Source organism: Symphalangus syndactylus, chromosome 24 (assembly GCF_028878055.3).
Source record: "Symphalangus syndactylus isolate Jambi chromosome 24, NHGRI_mSymSyn1-v2.1_pri, whole genome shotgun sequence".
NCBI lineage: Eukaryota > Metazoa > Chordata > Mammalia > Primates > Hylobatidae > Symphalangus > Symphalangus syndactylus.
The window spans coordinates 30,865,923-30,878,866 of record NC_072446.2 but is presented as its reverse complement, the minus strand read 5'-3'; positions in this window follow the sequence as shown (position 1 = coordinate 30,878,866).

Below are 12,944 nucleotides of genomic sequence, written 5' to 3'. Positions count from 1 at the left end.
ACCTCCCAGACGGGGCAGCCAGGCAGAGGCGCTCCCCACATCCCAGACGGGGCGGCCGGGCAGAGGCGCTCCTCACTTCCCAGACGGGGCAGCCGATGCCTGGCTAATTTTTTAAAACATGTTTTGTAGAGAAAGGGTCTCTTTGTGTTACCCAGGCTGGTCTTGAACTCCTGGCTTCAAGAGATCCTGCCACCTCAGCCTCCCAAAGTGCTGGGATTACAGGCATGAGCTACTGCATCTAGCCTATATAGGTTTCTTAGAATCAATTTTAGGAGCTTATATTTTAATGGAATATCATTTATATTAGGTAAATGTTCAGGTATATTGACATCAATTTTAACATAAAATTTTCAAATAACTTAATTCTTCTTAATATGTAGAGATAAAGACCCTACTCCTTAACCCTGGCATTGTGTTACTTGTGATTTATTTCTTAATTTTTGCTTATGCTTAACAGTAGTTTTTCCTTTTCTTCTTCATTTTAGTCTTTTTAAAGAAGAAGCTTAGTTTTATTTATCAAGTCTGCTTATTTTGACATTTTAGCTTTTATCTTTAATAATTCCTTTCTCCTAAAATATTGATGGTCTACCCTCATACTTATTGATAGCTCTGCTAAGAGAATTCTAGTTCAAAATTTTTTTACAAAGAAATAAAAAGTTATTGCTCTGTTATAATAAGAAATGAGATAAAATTGTTCGTATTAACAATGTGTTACATACCCAGCACTGTCAAGTGTGTGAGTAAAAGCCACTTTCAGACACCACTGCTGAGAATGCATGTTGGTACAACCATCTGGCAGGCAATTTGACAATATGTATGAAAACTTTAAATGGGTATACGTTTGAACAAAAAATTGTACTTCCAGCAATTTAAGCTTGGGAAATTAACTAGATCAGCAAGCAAAGATGTATTTACAAGGATAGCCTTTAGAGTATTATTTCTAGTGGTTAAAATTGGGAGATTGATTGAATAAATGATGGCATAGCCATATAATAAAATACTACACAGTCATGAAAAAGAATGTGATAGGTGATGTTTTAAGTTGACATCAAGCAGCTGGTTAGGATAGGTGATGTTTTAAGTTGATATCAAGCAGCTGGTTAACCACATAGAAAATATGATTCCATTTATGTAATTATATTACATATAATCTGGAAGTGTGAAGTGTGGCTATTTCTGGAGACAGGCAGTAGATCTTTAACATTCACCATTTTGTGTCATTCTTTCAATAAATATGCCTTATCAGAAAAAAATAATTTTCAGGAAAGAATTCCCAGCTGCTTACACATTCTGGATTGTATACGATAAGGATTGATTACATGCTATGCTGGGTAGCAGAAGTGATGAGGAAAGGGAGGGTTAGTAGGGTTCTACACTTGGATGGTGAAGAGAAGGTAATGTTTTTGCCTAGAGAACATGGAGGATTGATGAAAGTTTCTTCCCCTCAACCAGGCAGTAGACACTTCAAGAGATAGGGGAGGAGTCCCCCGAAAACCAGACAAGGGCTGGTTGCAGTGGCTCACGCCTGTAATCCCAACACTTTGGGAGGCAGAGGCAGGTGGATTATGAGGTCAGGAGTCGGAGACCAGCCTGGCCTACATGGCAAAACCCTGTCTCTACTAAAAATACAAAAATTAGCCAGGTGTGGTGGTACACACCTGTAATCCCAGCACTTTGGGAGGCAGAGGCAGGCAGATCACAAGGTCAGGAGTTGGAGACCAGCCTGGCCTAAATGGCGAAACCCTGTCTCTACTAAAAATACAAAAATTAGCCGGGCGTGGTGGCGCACGCCTGTAGTCCCAGCTACTCAGGAGGCTAAGGCAGGAGAATCCCCTGAACCTGGGAGGCAGAGGTTGCAGTGAGCCAAGATTGCACGCTGTACTCCAGCCTGAGTGACAGAGTGAAACTGTGTCTCAAACAAAACAAAATAAAACAAAACAAAACAAAACAAAACCATAAAAAACCAAAAACAAAAAAAGCCAACAAGGAGGCAGGACTCTTACTGTGCCCCAAGTTGTCTAGACCTTTTGGGTTTCCTCCAACCCTGAGATCCTGCCTCAGCTTGCTTGCTACATGTCCTCAACATCTCTCACAAGTGTCCTGAGTGTCTGCCCTTTGAGTCACCCACAATTCCTAAATGTACCTTGCATCTTTGTATCTGTCTGCTTTTCCTGATGTGGTCCTTCCTAAGGAACAGAATATTCCACTTCTCTAGAGAAGAACAAATACCCCTTGGTTCTTCGAGATCTGGTTCATGGTAGATTAGATTATTATTCAGCAAATATTCACTGTTTCTCACTACATCTCCATGGAGGAATGTTCTTCCTTTCATCTTGACTTTGAGCTTCCCCATGTGACTGACTTTGGCCAATGGGATGTTAGTACACATGATGTGAGAAAAGGCTTAAAATGTGCTTGCATGCTGGGCTTAGTCTCTTGCATGCCTATTTTTTGCCATGATGACCAGGTAGCCACAGGTACAAGGAGGCCCCAAATGCATGGAAGAGACTTGAACCAAATACATGGCCTGGAGTGAAGCCTATATAAGCCTAGACAAAGTCAGAGTCAATGCATAGCAAACCTCCAGTCACCTGGATGAGAAACTTACAAATATGTCTTGTTCAACACTGAGATTGCTGCAGTGTTTGTTATGCAGCAGTAGCTGCCAGATGCATAGTTTTCAAGGTCTCTTGCCCTTTATTCTCTGAGTTCTCCCCCCTAAATCCCACCTATAGTACAACTGCTTAAAAGCTGTTATTATACTATATTATGATTATCTGATTGACGTGCTTGTATCCCACATTAGATTATGAACTTCCAAGTGTATGTAAATGTTCTGGGAGAACTTTGAGGACCTAAAAACACCCGCCTTGACACTTGTCTTACAGCTAAAAATTGTGATTATTGAGCAAGTTACACTAAGATCTGTGAGCATATATTGCAGCAAGTGAAAAACATAATGCTTGTTTTCATGTTGCCGTTGGATAGTAAAGAGGGGCCAGTCCATTCAACCTATCTTAAATTAGGTAAAAGAATATGGGTGGGCACCATGGCCCATGAATTCTACCCTAGGAGAGGAGTAAAAAAGGCCCAGACACCTCCTTTCTTTGAAGCAGTGAAGTGTTCTAAAAATTACAGGACATCTGAAGCTGTTTAGATATTTAAAAAAAGGAGAAGTCTCAACCAACAGAGACTGAAGGCCGTGTAGGTGAGTGTTCAACATTGTTTGGTACTGTCTGGGTAAAGAACAAATGGGTGGTGGAACGATCTTTGATCACATTCTGTCTCATAGTACTCAAAAACTTCCATTTTATTTTTGATTTTAAAAAATACCAAATACTAAAATTGAGCCCATAAAAAGGACGGAGTTGCCCATGATTCTGGAAGGGCTCTAAATCGCCAAGATGTGGTCCAGGGTCATTACTAGGCTTGGCACATGTGTTGATGAACAAATTGAGAGATAAATTAATATTTAAGTTTGCAGAAAGGGGATTAGGTCCTTAAGAAACCACATGATCTGCAGAGATATTCAGAATGTGAATGTCTTTAGGGACCCTGGAAAAACACATGACGCCATTTTAAATCTGAAATTGTATGATCTTAAAGAAGTCCAGTTACATGTATGACATTGATATAAAAACTATTTTTCCAAATATACGTACAATAAGCCTTAAAAATGTCCATACCCTTTGACTTAAAAATGCCATATCTAGGGAGTACAGCAGCCTGAAGGAATTAATCAGATATGTAGATAGAGATCTAAAGTAATGTTGATTACACGGTTATTTATATTATTTATAATAGCAGAAAACAGTGAACGTGTTAGTACAAACTACACTGAGACACGTGAGTTTCTGTGGGCACTGCCAAATTTGCTGTGTCATCTGTCTTCAGAGACATAGACCAATTTAATTTAAAGGGGCCAGGACTGGGAGAAGGGATAGGAAGAGGGAAAGGAAGGTGTGGTGACAGACAGAGGAAGGAAGGGACAAGGAGAGAGGCAGCAATGGAGTCAGGGAGAGACAGAGAAAGAAACAAAAACAGAGACAGGGACAGAGACTGTGGAGTGGTATGTGATGAATCAATGTCTGTGGAATAAAGATTCGAAAGGGAGAAAGAGTCAGAGACAAGAGTGGATTCAAAGGCAGGTCCCCCACTCCCTTTTTTCATTAGAACTCACTGGCTCTGGAGCACCCATCGTTAGGACCCAGGCCACACAGAGGGGGCAGCTGGCAGCAGGGCTGAGGAGTGGGAGGGCAGGCAGGAGCAGGGCTATCAGCACAGGCTGCTGAGTCACCGGTGGTCGGGGAGAAGGGAGGAAGTCCCAGGCTATGCTGGCTCTGTTATGGACTGGGGGAGCAGGGAAGGGGCTCAGGTCATAGGTAGGGGGAAGGATGCTGTGTTCTAAGCCCCGCATTATGGCATTATGGGTGTGGAATTCACTTTCTAATTGCATTACCCACCTTCCATTAACTCCTGTGTTTGCTGTGGGATCCTGTTAACAGATAATCATTAGGAAATCCTGTTTTAGGGTTATAGATGCCTTTGGATAGTTTCTTAGGAAGATTTTAGAACTTACCCTTCAATAATTATTTCTAGTTGATTTTTGCATGCATAATCCAGATCTCAGGGGACATATTTTATTCCTTTCAACCTCTTGGTGGATTGGTGTGTGAGAGGTGGTGGGAGTGGGTGGGTGTGGCATGCTCATGGTGGATAATGTCCTTCGGTGGCTCAGAGTTTCTGCTGCCACGAACCGAGTTCAGTTGGAGGATTGCTTTGCTTTTCCATCCCGCTCTTCTGTTCTGCACTGCAGCATCCCAAGCAGCCTTTTCATTGGATACCCTTGCCCCAAACCTCACACCCACACAGTCTGCGTGAGCAGCAGCCTTGCTGAAGGCTCGGTGCAACAGACAGCTTTCACACCCTGCCCAGCCCTTCTCCACCACACACTCGCAGCTCCCTCCTCTCCTTACCACTCCAGGTTCCCTTCAGAGGCCCAATTCTCTGCCTTGAATTTAAAGAAGCAATTGAAGTCTCCACCCTTTCCTCACCTCAGAGTCTACCTTGTTACACCCATAGCATCCTTAACGTGCCTGATAAACAAAGGGCTACCTGGTTTTTCAGTTTCTTAGTAGCAACGAACCAGCAAGGACTCTGAAATAGGAGGCTGTCTTAGGTTGAGTTTTTGGAAGCAGACTCTGAGAAGAGGATTCCTATAAAAATTATTTATTTAAGAAGTGTTCCTAGAAAAAACCGGTTGGGAGTGGGCGGGAAAGTGGGACCAGGAGAGACAGAAGGCCAGGCAAAGGAACGGCAGCAGGCAGAGTCCGGGGAGGGCTGCTTTGGCTCAGTCTCTCCTGGGAACTCAGCAGACACCTTCCAGTTTCCCCCACCAGGGAGCAAGAGCTGGCGGATTGTATTCCCATGTTTGTCAGTCACTTGTTAAGGGCTGTCCCAGGGGGATGTTAATTCCCAGGTTCTTCACCAAGAGATGCAGGTGCAGGCTGTTGGGAGTGAAGGTGCATGGGAAGCTGGTGGACACAGTAAGTGGTCCAGGGGTCTGAGGGGCTATGGGCAAGGCACCAACAGTGTCTGCCGTAAGTCTTTCCTTCTTCCCTCCCTTACTCAACTTCATGAGTGGAAAGGCAGTTGTGTGAACAATTTCCTCATTGATATGAGTTTTGCCACTCTGTAGAAAACAAAAGCAGCTTGGTCAGGTGAGGTGGCACACATCTGTAATCCCAGCACTTTGTGGGGCTGAGGTGGGAGGATTGCTTGAGGCCAGGAGTTCAAGACAAGCCTGAGCAACATAGGGAGACCCCAACTCTGCAAAAAGTAGAAAAAAAATTAAAAATAAATTATCCTGGTGTGGTGGTGAGCACCTGTGGTCCTAGCTACTTGGGAGGCTGTGGCAGGAGGATTGCTTGAGTCCAGGAGGTGGAGGATGCATTGAGCTATGATAGTACTACTGCACTCCAGCCTGGACAAGAGAGAGACTTGTCTCTAAAAAACAACAACAACAACAACAACAAAGCAACAGCTATACTGGAGCTAGCTTGCTTACTCAGGAGGACAAGAGCTACTCCTCCAGGCCCTTCTCCCATTTTCTGACTCCTGTCTGGCATGACTTAGCTCTCAGGATGACTGCAGCTTTCAGGTTGCTCAGCATCAGAAGAAAAGGGTGAGCATTCACATCAAATCAGGGGTCTGTTCCTCAGAAATTCCACGTGGAGTTGCTCAGCTCCCCTTCTAGATGGTGGCTTCTCTGGTTATCTCTGAGAAAATGCCCCAACCCCACATCACAGAGCCCTGGGCACAAAGGAGCTACTACACTGTCCTCGTTCAGAACCTGCCCCATCCACCCTGAGTTTACCAGATGCAAGGGGGCAACTTATCTTGTTTGAGACATAGCTCTCCTGTTTGGGGCTCTCTGCCCCACACTGGAAGCAAGGTAGCGGGTGTAGTCATTAATCAAGTCATGCCCTTTTGGGGATCCCTCTGACTGGGGATGGGAACTCTGCTGTTTTCCTCCTTCAGGAACTCAACCTCAGGTGCTGGAGTCATGTCCACCTTGACTCCAGGAATCCCAGCTGGGGCTGCTATTGTGAACTCGGCTACCCTGGGCTATTTCTCAATAGCACTCAAGATTGCCTCCCTCTCCTCCTTCCCCAGCATTAACTCCGGTAATGAGGGAATGATGTGGGAGAGGTTTATCCAGATCTTGGTAATCAATACTTTTCCAATAGACTTTTGCTTGCTCTGAGCTGGATTCTCTTTCCCCAGCTCAACAGCACCTTCCTTAGCTGCTTTTTGTGAAAGTGTCACTGGTCTGAACACACATGCAGAGAATTCCTCTTGACTTGCCACATAACTGAATACCGACTGTGTCAGGCAGTCGGCCAGCGGTATGGAGGCCCCTGAAAACTAGACGCTACTGCAGACATGGAGTGAGGCCCACAGACTGTCTGCAGTTTCTTATGCTTCTCCCCTCAGGTACTTGCCCACCTTCTAACATCTCTGCCTCATGGGTAGCGACATTAAAAACATATGCCTTTATATCTTCTTTCTCTCAAAGCCTCAAAATGACAGTGGAGAAATGATAACAAATAAAACCATAAATGTATAAGGACAAAGAGTTTTAGAGAGGATATAGAAATAGATCAAGAATGTCAAGAAAATTTTGGAAGGTGATCAATTAAGTCATTGGTAATTTACTTAGAAGAGCAGAGAAAGTTGAAATTTAAACCTAAAAAGTGGGGTGGTACCCAGTGAAAAGAAGCTAGAAAATTTTTTACTGCAGTATCCCTATTGAAATACCCCTGAAGGGCCGAGCGCGGTGGCTCACGCTTGTAATCCCAGCACTTTGGGAGGCCGAGGCGGGCGGATCACGAGGTCAGGAGATCGAGACCACGGTGAAACCCCGTCTCTACTAAAAATACAAAAAATTAGCCGGGCGTGGTGGCAGGCGCCTGTAGTCCCAGCTACTCGGAGAGGCTGAGGCAGGAGAATGGCGTGAACCCAGGAGGCGGAGCTTGCAGTGAGCCGAGATTGCGCCACTGCACTCCAGCCTGGGCGACAGAGCGAGACTCCGTCTCAAAAAAAAAAAAAAAAAAAAAAAAAGAAATACCCCTGAAGATGGGGATGAGTGTGATAGAGTTAAGAAGGAATTATTTAGGCAGATAGTGAGGGTAAGGAAGTCCTCGGTAAGCTTTTCCTTTTAATGAAAAGCAGCCTCCAAATCATTTTCTTTTCTAACAAAGAGCAGCCGGTAAAATCAAGCTGCAGACATAGAAAGGCAGGCTAGAAGCTTGCATGGGTGAATGCTGGCAGTTGTGGCAATAGGAAAGGGGCTACCTGCGGACTAGGTATGTTCAAAATGATGATTCCATCTTCCTTTTTCCTTGCCAACCACGTGTGCAGTCGGGAGCAGACAACATGGCCCCGGTCAGACAAAGACTCCATTTGCATAAAGAAGATTAGGGTGGGGTGGCCGGATTCCCCACATGCGATATAAACATCACGCTTGGTCCAACGAATCTTAGGGCCCTTTTTAAATCAGACACCGCTTCCTCAAGCCTGTCTATGAAACCCTGTGCACTCTGCCGCGGGCCAGAAGTTCCGCTCGGGCGCCTCTCTCTCTTGCAGAAGAGAGAGCTATTTTCCTTTCTCTTTCTTTTGCCTATTAAACCCTCACTTTTTTTTAAATTTTTTAATTTTTTTATTATACTTTAAGTTTTAGGGTACATTTGCACAACGTGCAGGTTTGTTACATATGTATACATGTGCCATGTTGGTGTGCTGCACCCATTAACTCGTCATTTACATTAGATATATCTCCTAATGCTATCCCTCCCACCTCCCCCCACTTTTTTTTTTTTTTTTTTTGAGACGGAGTCTCACTCTGTCGCCCAGGCTGGAGTGCAGTGGCGCGATCTCGGCTCACTGCAAGCTCTGCCTCCCAGGTTCACGCTATTCTCCTGCCTCAGCCTCCCGAGCAGCTGGGGCTACAGGCGCCCGCCACCACGCCTGGCTAATTTTTTGTATTTTTAGTAGAGACGGGGTTTCACCGTGTTAGCCAGGTTGGTCTCGATTTCCTGACCTCGTGCTCTGCCCGCCTCAGCCTCCCAAAGTGCTGGGATTACAGGCGTGAGCCACCGTGCCCGGCCGCTAAACCTTCACTCTTAAACTCACTCCTTGTGTGTGTCCGTGTCCCTGATTTCCTTGGCATGGGGCAATGAACCTTGGGTATTACCCCAGACAATGACAAAGCTTCAAGGGGTGGGGCTGAAAATAGGAAACACATCTTGGCTCTCTGTTTGAGGAGCAATGAGGCTCCCAGATTTCTACCCCATTTCTACACAAGCCAGGCAACTATCCCCCCTGTAACTGGAGGGGATGGGACGTTCAAATCAGGAGATGCTAGCGTTGGAGATGTCAGGTGCAGTTGAGAACAGGGAACTATACTGAAAATGGGCACTAAGTGGACATCTACCTGTGGATGGCAAAACCTCCAACTCGCCTTCCCTGCTCAGCAGCCAGCATGATGGCAGAGCTTATAGCCTCCAGGAAGAAGAATGGAAGATTCCTCTGGGGATACTGACTAGGCCAAGAGAAAAGACCTACTAACATAGGTTTCGCCAGGGAAACAGCTGGGTCCCCACCTGATCAGCCTACTGTGAAGTCCACTGGCAGATGAGCCTCACCTATACACACAGAACTCAAAATTACCATTTTGGTAGATAGATTAGCATCACTTGACATCAGAGGGGAGCTTTAACATGAAAGACAGAGGCATAAATGAACCAACCACCCAACCAGCCACAGTAGAGGAAAACAGACTCTAGAAAGCAAAATAAAATTTCAAGAAAATCCTAAACCTTGTAAGTCTGGTATCTATGAAAACTATGAAATAGTAAGCTATACAAAGGAATATGTAGCTGGGCACGGTGGCTCACCATGCCTGTTATGCCAACACTCTGGGAGGCCAAGACGGGCAGATCACCTGAGGTCAGGAGTTTGGGACCAGCCTGACCAACATGGAGAAACCCCGTCTCCACTAAAAATACAAAATTAGCCGGACATGGTGGTGCATGCTTGTAATCCTAGCTACTGGGGAGGCTGAGGCAGGAGAATCGCTTGAACCTGGGAAGCAGAGGTTGTGGTGAGCAGAGGACGCGCCATTGCACTCTAGCCTGGCCAACAGGAGCAAGACTCTGTCTCACACACATACAAAAAGGAATATCCAAAGAATAAAAGCTCTTGAAAATTCAAAATACCATCCGTTGGGTAATATGCTCACAACGTGGGTGATGGGATCATCTGTAACCCAAACCTCAGCATCATACAATATACTCATGTAATAAACCTGCATATGAACCCCCTGAATCCAAAATAAATGTTGAAAAAAGGAAAATTCAAAATATGATAGCAGAAATCTTAAAAAATCAACGATGAATTAGAATATAATTTGAGGAATTCTCTGAGATAGAAGAAAAATATAAAGAAACAGAAAATGGAAAGAAAGAAAAGGTAAGAAAATTCAAGGCTTAGCCCAGAAGATCTAATAACTAACTAAGTTTCACAGAGAAGAGAGAAAATGAGGGAAAGAAATGATCACATTTGTAGACAAGATAGAATTTTTAAAAGAGGGAATAACCTAATGCCTGTTGTTGGGAAAATAGATAACTAAATTGTGGTATCTTCATACAACAGACTGCTACACTGCAATAAAAAGGTAGTGAACTATAACCAGGTGTATAGGTAATTCTTAGGAACAATGCTGAATGAAAGGCAAGCTATGGAAGAGTGCTCTCTCTGTGCAATGCCATTTCTATGATGTTCAAAATCAAGCAAAAGTAAATGAGGTATAGTTTAGCAATGCATACATATTTAGTGAAGCAATAAAAAGAAGCAAGATAATTGGGGAAAAATCATGAGGATGATTATGTAGCTGGTAGGGGGTGAGGCATGGCAGGCAAGGGAGAAGATAGAATGAGATCAGGAAAAGTCAACACACGATGGTTCAAGGCATTGGTCATGTTCCATTTCCTAAGTTGGGTGGTAGGTTCTTGGGAATTTGTTTTACTATGTTTCATAACTTAAATTACCTATATGTTAAGTCTCTCTCTCTCTCTTGCTCTCGCTCTTGCTCTCTCTCTCTCTGTCACACACACACACACACACACACACACACACCCCAAATAATATAATAAAGTCTCCCTGAATTAAGGATGTGAGTTTTCAGATTAAAAGGGCCTAACAGTCCAATGCAATGAGGGAAAAAATACTACTCCAAAGCATATATGAAATTTCAGAGCATCAGAAATAAAGACTATCATAACAGCAGGAAAAATAGCTCACATACAAAAAACTAAGAATCAGAATTGCGTTGGTGTTCTCATTAGCAAGACTGGAAATAGAAGACAGTAGCCCTTCTAAGATTCTGAAGGAACAAGATTCCTACCTAGAATTCTAGACCAGACAAAGTAATATGTGAGAGAGCAGAAGTAAGACACACTCAGACAAGTTAGACCTCAAAAATTTTATCTTCCACCTACCCTTTCTTAAAACGAGAGAATGTACTTCACCAAAAAGAGCCAGTAAATAGAGGAAATCATGGAAACACAGATTCCAATACAGGAAAGAAACAAAAAGAATATAAAGAATGTTAGTCCAAGGAAGTCCCCCCAAAACTGCTGGAAGTAGGCATAGAGCACAAGAGATCCAGGTTGGAGAAAAACAACAAGAGATCTCCAGGAGAGATTTCTCCATGAAAAACATGCACCTGGTCAGTTTCCTAATATTTCAGTGTACTGAAACGAGATTTACAGTTTTGCCTGAGAGTTTTAAGAAACTAAGCCCCAAACAAACCAACAAAGCAAGAGAGAAAATAAAAGAAAAAGGAGGCTATTTATTAAGTCCAAAAGTTGTACAGGAAAGAATATATAAATATATCATGTGGCTCAATAGCATATAATAGTTATGTAATTCTGATAATGTGAAATATTGACTGAAACAGAAACTATAATATAACTACATGGGAAAATAAAGGCAAGTGGAAGTATGTTTACAGGAATTTCTAAAGTGAAAAGAATCAACCAAAATAGAAGTACAGGCTATATAACTCTGAACCAAAACTAGATGAGGACAATAGAAGACAGGTAATTACAGCCACTTTCACTCATCAGCATAGACACAAGAGTTCTAAAGAAAATGTTAGCAAGCTGAATATGGCAGAATCAAGCTGGTCTTACTTTAGTAATGCAAAATCGATCCAACTTAAAAATAATGTGTTAATATAAATCATCACAATATAGACTAAAGGAGAAAATCTACATGATTATCTTGATAGGCACTGAACCAATATTTGATGAAACTTAGCAGTTATTTAAGTTAAAAACAATCTTAGCCAACTAGAAGTAGGAAATTTCAACTTGATGAAAACACTCTAATAATTTACATGAGATAGAATACATAATAATAAAGTTTTCAAAGGATTCATTTGAAATTGGGAAGATGACAAAGGTGTCCTCTAATAACCTTTTTATTCAACATTGTATTTGGAGAGCTTAGCCAATGAAGACAAGAAAAAGAAAGAAAACTGCATCACCCTTAAAAGAACCTTTGTGAGAACATTGGGCCCACCTGGATAATCCAGAAACCTCTCTGCATCTTAAGATCCTTAATATAGTCACATATACAAAGTCCATTTTGTCATGTAAAGTACCATAGTCACAGATTTGGGGGTTTGGGACATGAACATCTTTGGGGGGCTGTTATTTTGCCTATTGCGTGTGACTCACATCACTTCCATGCAATTATTCACAGGTTATATGATTGTTTACATAGATAAAGCCAAGATAATTGACAAAAAGGCTTTTAGAATCAATAGGAGAGTTTAGCAAAGTGATTCAATTGTTTTCAAGCAGTTCAGACACAGAAAATACAATTTTTAAAAAGATGTCATTTATAACATCAAGAAAGAAAGGATAAAGTACCTTGCAATAAAGCTAACAAAAGAGGTTTAAAACCTTTATGAAAAAATTATAGAAAGTGATGAAAAAATCTTAAATATAACCTATTAAATAAACAGAAAAACATATTATGAACGTGGACATAAAAATGTAATATCATAAAGATGTCAATTCTCCACAGGAATATATAGGTTTTATTGCAGTTCTCTTTTTATTTTATTTTATTTTTTTTGAGACACAGTCTCGCTCTGTCGCCCATGCTGGAGTGCAGTGGCACGATCTCAGCTCACCACAACCTCCTCCTCCCAGGTTCAAGCGATTCTCCTGCCTCAGCCTCCTGAGTAGCTAGGACTACAGGTGCGCCACCACGCCCAGCTAATTTTTTGTATTTTAGTAGAGATGTGGTTTCACCATGTTGGTCAGCTGGTCTTGAACTCCTGAGCTCAGGCAATCCGCCTGCCTTGGCCT